This window comes from Eriocheir sinensis, unplaced genomic scaffold (assembly GCF_024679095.1).
Source record: "Eriocheir sinensis breed Jianghai 21 unplaced genomic scaffold, ASM2467909v1 Scaffold197, whole genome shotgun sequence".
Lineage (NCBI taxonomy): Eukaryota > Metazoa > Arthropoda > Malacostraca > Decapoda > Varunidae > Eriocheir > Eriocheir sinensis.
The window spans coordinates 113633-125363 of record NW_026111372.1 but is presented as its reverse complement, the minus strand read 5'-3'; the positions used below and the strand labels follow the sequence as shown (position 1 = coordinate 125363).

At 37.1% G+C, this 11731-nt stretch overlaps 1 long non-coding RNA gene across 1 annotated transcript; it reads right to left on the bottom strand.

The window, feature by feature from the left end:
* Positions 1-372: 372 nt before the first annotated feature.
* LOC126990775 (uncharacterized) lies at positions 373-2698 on the bottom strand. Its single transcript, XR_007744722.1, has 2 exons — positions 1164-2698; positions 373-404 (listed from the first exon to the last, which is right to left on the bottom strand). It is a non-coding gene; the product is annotated as an uncharacterized LOC126990775 (long non-coding RNA).
* Between the last annotated feature and the right edge of the window lie 9033 nt (positions 2699-11731).

Below are 11731 nucleotides of genomic sequence, written 5' to 3'. Positions count from 1 at the left end.
AATCTGAGGACCACTTTATAATGTTCCTGGAAATAGGACATTTTCAACAAAGTCTCATGAAAATCCCTTGATGCAGAACTAGTTGAAATATTGAAATAGATGGAAATGTCACGAAACGTGGTTTTGTTTGCAAGGTACCAAGGAGTGATGTGGAGGCACTCTCTAAGAAGAATTTTTTGTTTCCCTCATGCATGTGTTTGATAAGGAACTTCCTCATGCTCCAGAAGTTGATTTAGGTAGTTGAATGCAGCTTTGGATAACCTAAGCTGCTGGAAGAATGACAGGTAGTCCAGGGTCTCAAGCGTGGAACTGAAGGAGGCATCATGTTCCCCATGTAGCTTGTCACAAACAACCTCGTAAGGACCAGCAGGTCTGCTGTTGTTTGTTTGTTCTTCCTTTGGACTCTATAAAGAAGAGATTTACCATATTAAATTAAGTAGACTGGGATAATCACACTGACGTTATTTTTTGAAGTGACTAAATCCAACGCTGGCAGAGGGAAAAACTGTTTTTTTTTTTTAAGTATAGTACATCTTTTGACTAGCAATATGAGTTTTATTCAAAAGATAAATTAAAAATGATTAGTATAATGACAACTTTAATTGTATAATTGTTAACTGGGGGCAGGACTCGAAAAACAGTTACATTCAACTCACTCATAGTTTTAATATTTCTTTTCTAATAGTTCACATGCTAATTATCTCAGTATTGCCTTGTCATAAACTGAATATGATAAAAATATTTTATCATGCTCTTGAAATAGTTAATAAAAAACAAGTATTACCGACAATACTCTGACGCACCATATGATACCCCAGTGTGGTATCCAAATAAGTATGTCCAGCTGTCCAAATACATCCGAGTCTGATATGCACATGTGCAAAACCAAGTGTTTGCTAAATAAACTTGTGAAACAAAGGATTGCCAAAAAAAATGTTTAGCGAGATGACAGCAATTTTTTTGCTGATGCATCTCAACATATTTTTTTGGCAATTCTCTGTTTAACAACAAATTTAGTTTGTAATAACTGGGTTATGTGCATGCACATATCATACCCAGATATATTTGGATAGCCAGACGGATTTAAATGTCACACCGCATCTTCTATAAATGAGGGTCTCTATCTATATATCTATAATATCTCCAACGCCCTGCTCACTCACATAACCTTCCCTCCAAGGGGTGGTCTTGGTAGAAGTGTCTCCATCTCTTCCTGTTCTGGCACTCCCTCTCAGCACACTCAATCCTTCTGCTTCTAAATCTCTCACTCCAAATGTTTGCTCACCCTACTGATACACTTCACAGGTGGTCTTCCCCTGACACTCCCTCCCTCATTCCTTCCCTCATACACTCTTCACGAATTCATTCTCCCCCATTCCCACCATATGGCCAAACCATCTCAATGCACCACGCTTCACCCACTCCACCACTCCACACTCCACTCCTTTCGCCCTCACACCCATACCTGGCCGTACTTGAAGCAGCAGCAGCAGCAGCAGCAGCAACAAGTGATTCATCAGCACCAGCGTCCTCACTCATCCTTCTCGAACCTTGTCTCTCCTTGATGACTAGTTTGGTGTGTCTGAAGTACGCAATTTTCCCTTCACTTCTAGCTTGTTGTAATTGGGGGAGTTTTTCTTTTTATATGTTTTGCGAAGCTTGACACATATCTTCATTGATGAATATTCTGGTAGCTTTAAGCTTGACAACATTCCTCAAGGCGGCCTCGCGGTCAGTAAACCTGGTAAAGCGAGCGATGCTGGGTCGGTGGCGATGTTCATTCCGTTGTCCCACCCGATGAGCTCGCTCTAATTCCACGTTCGCTAACTGGAGTTTCCTGTCCAGCAGCTCCATGACTTTTGAAGCAGTTTGTTCCCAAGTTACATAAAGATCTTCATTAATTCCAACAATTTGCAGATTACTTCGACGACTGTAATCTTCTTGGTAGTTACATCTTTCCTCGATTTCATTTATGAGTTCACCTTTATGCTGTAGGTCCTCGGTTAAGCTTGTTATCAGGTCTTGGTCCTCCCTCCTTGCTCGTTGGAGCTGCCTCACTTCGTGTTTGTGCTCGTCCAGCTCGCTTTGGGTGAACTCGGGGCTTCTTGCCAAATCGTTCATGGTTGTTTGGAGTGCCTGGATTTTCTGATCAGCTTGCTTCATAAATAAAGCAAGTGCGTTATTGTATGCTGTATCTTGAGTTTCAATGATTGCTTTGAACACTGCAATATCCATCTTGCAACTTGTTGTATTCACTTGGCAGGATCGGGGTAATGTTTTGGGGAAAACAGGGTAAACAGCAGAGCGTCTGAAAACACGTCCGCTCGCTATAACTGCCAGCTCATAATGTGGTGAGTGGGAAGGGGCGAGGCACTAGCGTTGCTGGTAGTGGACCACTTCATCCTTCTACTTCTTCCGATAAGATGAAGAGGGACGTGGACGCTGCCGCTGGTGGACTGCCTCACACGGAGAATTCATCTGGTGACGATGATGATCATGATTCTTCCGGTGCCAGGAGAGATGAGGTGGAGAGCCCGCGGCAAACAACACCGGTACATGGCGCCAAGAGGAAGTCCACGAAACGAAAGTAATGCTAAAGGCTAATTCCTATTGGTAACACTGTTCATTTGTTTACACCATGGATTCTTATATATTTCATTTCCGTTATATAGATGATAATTTCTTAGAATTTTTTAATGAAAACTAAAGGCACAATATTCCACTAAATGTAATAAATAACCTATCCTTCAATCCATTTAATGAAAGTAACCATTTGAATACAATAGACAATTATCTTGTTAATGGTATAAAATAATTCGATTGCAATTATTTCTTTTGTGAAAATTTAAATCTACTTTTAGGACTAAATATCTTATGTTACAACATTAGTAGTCTACCGCTTCATTTTGAAACGTTTCAAGATCAGTGTCTTGATACAGCAGATGTTAAATTTGATGTGCTAGGATTCTGTGAAACTCGACTGAATGATAATATATCTTCCTTGTATACACTTCACTCTTATAACACATGTTATAAGCATAACAGCACAAGTGGTGGTGGGCTAGCAATATACCTTCACAGCAAGTTTCAAGGTAAAATGATAGAAAACATTTCTCTACAACTACCTCATATTGAATCACTATTCATACAGGTTATAGGAACTCATAAATTTATGGTAGGAATGGTTTACAGACCACCGAACACCAGCTTCACAGAATTCATAGACTCCATTAATGACGTTATAAAATCTACAACAATCACTCATGGTTCGCATTGTTATATAATGGGTGATTACAATTTAAACCTTTTTTAAATATCATGACAAAAATGTAAGTGATTTTATAGACATAATGTATGCACATTCGCTCTTTCCCACTATAACGAAACCCACAAGAGTGACCCACACATCAGCTTCTATCATAGATCACATATGGACTAATGACTTGGAAAATGATCGGACAAGCGGTATGATTTTTTTTTTTTTTTTTACAATAAAGGAGGCAGCTCAAGGGCACACACAAAAAAGAAAACAATAATAAAAAAAAAAGCCCGCTACTCGCTGCTCCTAAAAAAAGAAACAAAAGAGGTGGCCGAAAGCAAGATCAAATACGGGAGGAGAGATGTCCTGATACCCTCCTCTTGAAAGAGTTCAAGTCGTAGGCAGGAGGAAATACAGATGAAGGAAGATTGTTCCAGAGTTTACCAGCGTGAGGGATGAAAGAGTGAAGATGCTGGTTAACTCTTGCATAAGGGGTTTGGACAGTATAGGGATGAGCATGAGTAGAAAGTCGAGTGCAGCGGGGCCGCGGGAGGGGGGGAGGCATGCAGTTAGCAAGTTCAGAAGAGCAGTCAGCGTGGAAATATCGATAGAAGATTGAAAAAGAGGCAACATTGCGGCGGAATTTAAGAGGTAGAATACTATCAGTATGCGGAGGAGAGCTGATGAGACGAAGAGCCTTAGCCTCCACTCTGTCCAGAAGAGCTGTGTGAGTGGAGCCCCCCCACACATGAGATGCATACTCCATACGAGGGCGGACAAGGCCCCTGTATATGGACAGTAACTGTGCAGGGGAGAAGAACTGACGAAGACGGTACAGAACGCCCAGCCTCGAGGAAGCTGATTTAGTAAGAGATGAGATATGAAGTTTCCAGTTGAGATTTTGAGTTAAGGATAGACCGAGGATGTTTAGTGTTGAGGAAGATGATAGCTGGGTGTTGTCAAAGAATAGGGGATAGTTGTTTGGAAGATTGTGTCGAGTGGATAGGTGGAGAAACTGTGTTTTTGAGGCGTTGAAGGACACCAGGTTCCTCTTGCCCCAATCGGAAATAATAGTAAAGTCTGAGGCTAAGCGTTCTGCAGCCTCCAGCCTTGAGTCGTTAAGTTCCTCTAGGGTTGGTCTTCTATTAAAAGAAGTTGAGTAATGCAGAGTGGAATCATCGGCGTAGGAATGGATAGGACAGTTCGTTTTGGAAAGAAGATCATCAATGAACAACAGAAAAAGAGTGGGAGATAGGACAGAACCCTGTGGGACACCACTGTTAATAGATTTAGGGGAAGAACAGTGACCGTCTACCACGGCAGAAATAAAACGGTCAGAAAGGAAACTGGAGATAAAGGCACAGAGAGAAGGATAGAAACCGTAGAAGGGTAGTTTGGAAAGCAAAGATTTGTGCCAGACCCTATCAAAAGCTTTTGATATGTCCAGCGCAATAGCAAAGGTTTCACCGAAACGGCTAAGAGAGGATGACCAAGAGTCAGTTAAGAAGGCTAGGAGATCACCAGTAGAACGCCCCTTGCGGAACCCATACTGGCGATCAGATAGAAGGTCAGAAGTGGAAAGGTGCTTTTGAATCTTCCGGCTAAGGATTGATTCAAAAGCTTTAGATAGACAAGAAAGTAAAGCTATAGGACGGTAGTTTGAGGGATTGGAGCGGTCACCCTTCTTAGGCACAGGCTGTATGAAGGCATACTTCCAGCAAGAAGGAAAGGTAGATGTTGACAGGCAGAGGCGAAAGAGTTTGACCAGGCAGGGTGACAGCACGGAGGCACAGTTTTTAAGGACAATAGGAGGCACTCCATCAGGTCCATAAGCCTTCTGAGGATTGAGGCCAGAGAGGGCATAGAAAACATCATTTTGAAGAATCTTTATAACAGGCATAAAGGAGTCAGAGGGGGGATGAGTAGGATTCAATTAGTTACCATTTTCCAGTTTTTTCATCCTTCAGTTTATCTGACTCGAACCATCGTGACTCTCAAACTATTATTAATAAGAGGATATAAAATAATGACTCCATTAACTCGTTCAAATCAGATTTGTCAGGTTATCGTTGGGAATTGCAAATAACTGGGGAAAATTCCAATAGAGCTTTTGATACTTACATGAATAACTTTTCTCTACAATAAACATTTTCCTCTAAAAGAACACACAATTAAAGACAAACATACGTGTAAGCCATACATTACAACAGCAATTGAAAACTCCATAAAACAACGGAACAAATTACAAAAAATGTATGCTAAATGGCCATTAACCTATGGAGTAACCTTTAAATTTAAAAGATATCGAAATAAATTGACTACTATCAGAAGATCAGCTAAGGAAAACTATTTTAAAACAATACTTGAAAAAAATTATGGTAATGCGAAAGGAACATGGAAAGTAATTAATGACATCATGAAGGCCAGCCCGACGTCATTTGTAACACAAGAACAAGAACTTATTTCTGGTAACATTTCAATAGCTACAAGTTTTAATGACTACTTTTGCAACAATGCCAACAGCCTTACACAAAGCACTTAAGAGATATCATCATTTGAAAGATATTTACCACCACCTGTCATTTTTTCTTTTTTTCTTCGGCCAACTACACAACGTTAAATAAATAACATAATTTAAAAAAAAACACACAAAGGAGGAGATGATGCATATATATTAATAATATTAAAAGCCTGCAAAGATCAAATTTCACCGTTTTTAGAATATATAATAAATAAGTATTTTATCCAAAGGTGTTTCCCAAGTTACCTACAAGTAGCAAGAGTTGTACCAATATAAAAGAAAGGTGACCCTTCCCAGTTTCAACTATAGACCAATTTATATTCTTCCCATCATGAGTAAAATCTTTGAGAAATTAGTTGCAACCAGATTAATGGATTATTTAATTCAACATTTACTCTTAACAGATGACCAGTTTGGATTGAGACCCAAATTCTCAAGCGAACTTGCACTACACCGTTTTTGACAGCACCTTTACAATGCTCTTGACGGTAATATGTTTCAGTTCATATTATTCTGTGACCTCAGTAAAGCTTTTGCTACCCTTAATTAGGCAATATTATTAATAAAGCTGAACACTTAGGGAATCAGAGAGCCAACATATAAATGGTTTGAGAGTTACCTTGGTTCAAGAAAACAATACACATAATTTAACAATACAGCATCACCTCTCAATAACATTAATTGTGGAGCTCCGCAAGGATATATCCCTGGGCAATTATTATTTTTAATCTTTATCAATGATATCACTTTGTTTTCTAACAAAGTTAGGTTCATACTCTTTGCAGACGACACTAACATATTTCTTCAGGGCACGGACTTGCATGACTTAAGTTCCACTTTCAATACAGAAATAACACATGTTGCAAACTGGCTAAAAAGTAGTAAGTTAACATTAAATGTAAATAAAACACACTACATGCTAACACATCCACACTTGACGCAACCACATCAAATAAAAGATCAATAACCATGTAATAGACGAGGTTCAACAAGCAACATTTCTGGGAAACACTTTTGAAACACTTTGAAACACACTTTGAAACACTTTGAAACACTTTATTATGCTTATAAAAAATGGTTTTATAATAAGGAGAAATTTATTTATTAATTTGTAAGCAGCCCATTTAAAGCAGATCTTGCTTTTTGGGCAGCATGTTTGTAATTTTTTGGTTCAGTCGCCAATAGACATACATATGTAAAAAAAAAAAAATTATATAATACATATTTACCCCTCATAGAACATAATAATCTACTTATATACACTAAATACTGAGCAAGAATATACTGTTTATAATGCTTCTTAAATGTATGCAATGTTGGTAATAGTTGAACGTGATTTGGCACATAATTCTAAATTTTAGGACCAGAGGTGTTGGAAGACTCACAGGTTATGTTGTGGACAAAGGAGATATTCACGGTAGCGGGTGGGATAATTGTGTTGTGGTAGTAAGACTGAGACTGCCATATTTCTTGTGTTGATTGATTTGTACATATATATACCAATTTGTAATTTATTAATACCAAAAAGTTTTAGGATGTTCTTTTTTTTTTAAATAAAGGTTGTGTGTGATCAAAATAACCACGGTTTGAAATAATTATAATTATTTTCTTTTGCAAACGAAGTAAGGGAAGTAAATGTGTTGGATAAGTGTTGCACCAAATTGGTGTATAATACTAAAAATGTGGTAATACATGGGCATTGTACATTATTTGTAGGACATTAGTTGGCATGAGGTATTTTACTTGGAAAAGTAATGATATATTCCTTGATAATTTATTACTTAAGGCAGATATGTGTGTTTTAAATGACATACTTTCATCAGAGATAATACCTAACATTTTGTGTTGCTTAGTTTTTTTTAATAATATTTTTGTTATACTTTAGAGGTGGAAGTGGGTCTGTTGATTAGTAGGTAAATAACATGTAATACGTTTTATTCAGGTTAATAGTTAGTCCATTACTAACACACCATTTTTCTAAAATTTATAGATCAGAATTAGCAGTTTCAATCAAAGATGCAGGGTGGTGTCCAGTAATGTATAATGTAGAATCGTCAGCAAAGAGTACTGATTTAAGATGAGGAAATATCTGGGGAAGATCATTAATGTAAATCAAGAATAGAATAGGACCTAGTACACTACCCTGTGGAACTCCATATTGTATGTTTTGGGGTAAGGTAAGTTATTTAAAATTTTAGTAGATTGTGTTCTATTAGAGAGATGACCCTTAAAACAGACATGTAATATACCTCGGATGCCACAATGTTTAAATTTTTTGTAGTAATATGTCATGTTTAACGGTATCAAATGCTTTACAGAAATCAATAAAAATACCGAGCAAAGAATGTTGGGAGTCCACGGCGGTGTAAATATTTTCAGAGAGGTTATTCAAAGCTTGGAAAGTACTCATGTTTTGTCGAAATCCGAATTGTTGAGGAGTTATAATACATTTACTTTCCAGGAAATTAATCAAATATTTTTTCATCAATTTTTCAAAGATTTTAGAGAAAGTACTAAGCAGTGATATTGGTCCGTAATTACCAAGGTTACCCTAAGGACCATTTTTATATATCGGGATTACTGTGGCATGTTTCAAAAGTTGTGGAAATATACCCTGTTCAATGGATTGGTTGAATAGTTTAGATAATGGGATGGCTAGTTGCTCATTGTTAGCTTTAATTATAGATACAGGGATCTCATTTGCATTTGATTTTTTAGTTTTTCAAGGACTTTATAGTTGATGCAACATCACATGGAATAATAGGGAGGACAGATATAGATGTAGGGTAGTCACCTCGTAAAAAAATAATTGGGTTAGTAGAGGCTGGTGGTATGTTGTTATCGAGGTTAACAGCAATATTTGTGTAATATTTATTAAATATCTCTGAAGGGTGTCTGAGTATTTTGTTATTTACGGATATATAGCTTAGATATATTTTTTTGTAGTTGTTTTTAAGTTGATTAACAGCATTTCAGGTTTTTCTAGTATCATTTTTTAAATTTGTAAATATATTCATGTAATAAGACTTTTTTGAGTTACTAATAACCCTGTTTAACATATTGCGGTTTATTTTATAATGATTTTCAGTGATAACACCTAATTTATAATCTTTATATAGGTTGTTTTTAGTTGTAATTGACTTAATAACAGCTGTTGTTATACAGGGGTTTTGCAGTCTCTTTTCAGATATATATTTAGTTCTCAACGGGAAACACTCATTATATAATTTATTGATTTTGATAAGAAATTCATCTCGCGAGGATAAGAGAGCATTCCACTCTATATTATTCAGTTTATGAGAGAGAAGGTGCTTAAACTCAGGAGTCACATGTCTAAATTCAATTTTGATGGGATTTTTGCTTGGTATTGGAGTGGAAATATTCAAGAATATTGGTAAATGGTCAGAAATGGGGAAATGTATTATACCTGAGGTGTATTTTTTTTGTGAAATTAGTAAATATATGATCGAGGAGAGACGGTTCGGACAAAATTGAGCTATCTGGAAACCTAGTTGGCCTGGCAATGTGGGGAATGAAATTTAAAGCTTGGATGTTTACAAGAAAGTTGTTTGTTGGAGTAATAATTGATAATAAATTAAGATGGCATGTTCACATTGAGGCTATAAAAAAATAAGATTTCAAAAGTAACGGGAGTTATTTACAAGATAAGAAATATTTGTAATGATAATTGTCTAAAATCGATATCTATCACTTGCTTACCCATATTCATTATATTAATCTGCAATCTGGGGAGGAGCTTGTAAAAAATATGTTCAGAAATTATTCATCTGTCAAAAAAATTAATTCGTTTTTTATCTAATAAAAGTAAGTATGATCACACAAACTCGATCTTTCATGAGCTTCAATTCATGAAATCACATGACATTATTACTTACCAGACCCTTACCAGACCCTTACCAGACACGCCAATACTCTCATACTTCCCTTGTGCCGAACCCCTCATGCCCAGCAAAGTGTGCTAACCCGGGGCACCAAATTGTGGAACCAACTTCCAGAGGATGTAAGAAATAACACCTTAAATTAATTTAAAATACAAGTGAAGGAAAGACTAAGAAAATCATAAGAACATAAGAACATAAGAACGCAGGAGTCTACAAGAGGCCGGTAGGCCTGTACGAGGCAGCTCCTTTGACCCTAGGCTCCCGTGTATCTAACCCCACCTAATATCGCTGTCCATGAATTTATCTAGTCTATTTTTGAATGTGACAATTGTATTGGCACTCACCACATGACTGCTAAGCTTATTCCACTCATCCACCACCCTGTTAGTAAACCAATTTTTGCCTATGGCCCTGTTGAATCTGAATTTATCCAGTTTAAACACATTACTTCGTGTCCTATCCGGATCTCTTACCAACAAAACCTTATGAATGTCTCCCTTATTAAAGCCCTTCATCAATTTATAAACCTCGATCATGTCTCCACGCACCCTTCGCCTTTCTAGAGAATGCAAGTTTAACTGTTTGAGTCTTTCCTCGTATGGCAAGTTTCTCAACCCCTGAATCATCTTAGTCATCCTCCTCTGCACCGATTCTAACATTTTGATATCCATTCTATAGTGAGGTGACCAGAACTGAACCGCATAGTCAAGATGAGGTCTAACTAATGCTAAATATAGTTTGAGGAAGACTTCGGGGCTTCTGTTGCTTACGCTCCTTGAAATAAATCCCAGTACCCTATTAGCTCGATTTCTAGCTTGAATGCATTGTGCCCTTGGACGGAGATCAGAGCTCACTAAGACCCCTAAATCCCTCTCGCACCCAGACCTGCTTATGAGAGTGTCAGTTATGTGAGGGGTTGTTCCTACCTACACTCAGAATACTGCACTCCCCTACATTGAACTCCATCTGCCATTTATCCGCCCAGTCATACAATATGTTGAGTTCACCTTGGAGAATACTAGCGTCCTGATCCGACTCAATTACTCTACCGATCTTGGTATCGTCTGCAAATTTACTAACATCACTACTAATTACTGTATCTAAGTCACTGATATAAATAATAAACAAAAGTGGACCTAATACCGAGCTTTGTGGGACCCCACTCGTAACACATCCCCAGTCAGATCTTTTACCATTGATTTGCACTTTTCATATTAGATTGTAACGTAGTTTTGAGCACAAAACACAATTTTGCTTTAATCCATTGATATATATATATATATATATATATATATATATATATATATATATATATATATATATATATATATATATATATATATATATATATATATATGTGTGTGTGTGTGTGTGTGTGTGTGTGTGTGTGTGTGTGTGTAACCAATTTGCTTGTGCGTATTGTTCTTCTCGTTATTATAATTACTTTTCCTATTATTTATTATAATTATTTATAATATTATTATAAGTGTTTTTTTTTTTTTTGTGTGTGTGTGTTCATATGTGTGTGCATATGTGCGTTTTTATCTGTGTATAGTATACTCGCACGTGTACTTCCGTATGTGTACTCGTGTATGTGTGTTTATGTGTACCCGTACCTTGTGTGTACTCGTATGTGTGTATGTGTTCTCGTATGTATGTGTGTATATGTTAACTCATATTTATGCGTGTACTCGTACGTGTGTGTGTACGTGTGTGTATACTCGTATATATGTTAAAGACTCACTTAAATGTTTAGTTAACAATTCAGTCAAAACTAACATGGATTCAGAATCAGTTTGGGTGGACGTTTACAAAGGGAAAGAAAAACTAACTCTAGGAGTTCTGTACAGGCCACCGAACCTTCACAGGCAGGACACGAGTATATTACTACAGGAGATTGGCAGGGCGAGTATGAGTAGAAATGTCTGCGTAATGGGGGACTTTAATTATAGGAATATAGACTGGGAAGACCTAGTGGGTGACCTGGAAGCCGAGGACTTTCTTGAAGTTATACAAGATAATTTCCTTAAGCAGGTAGTTACTGAGCCT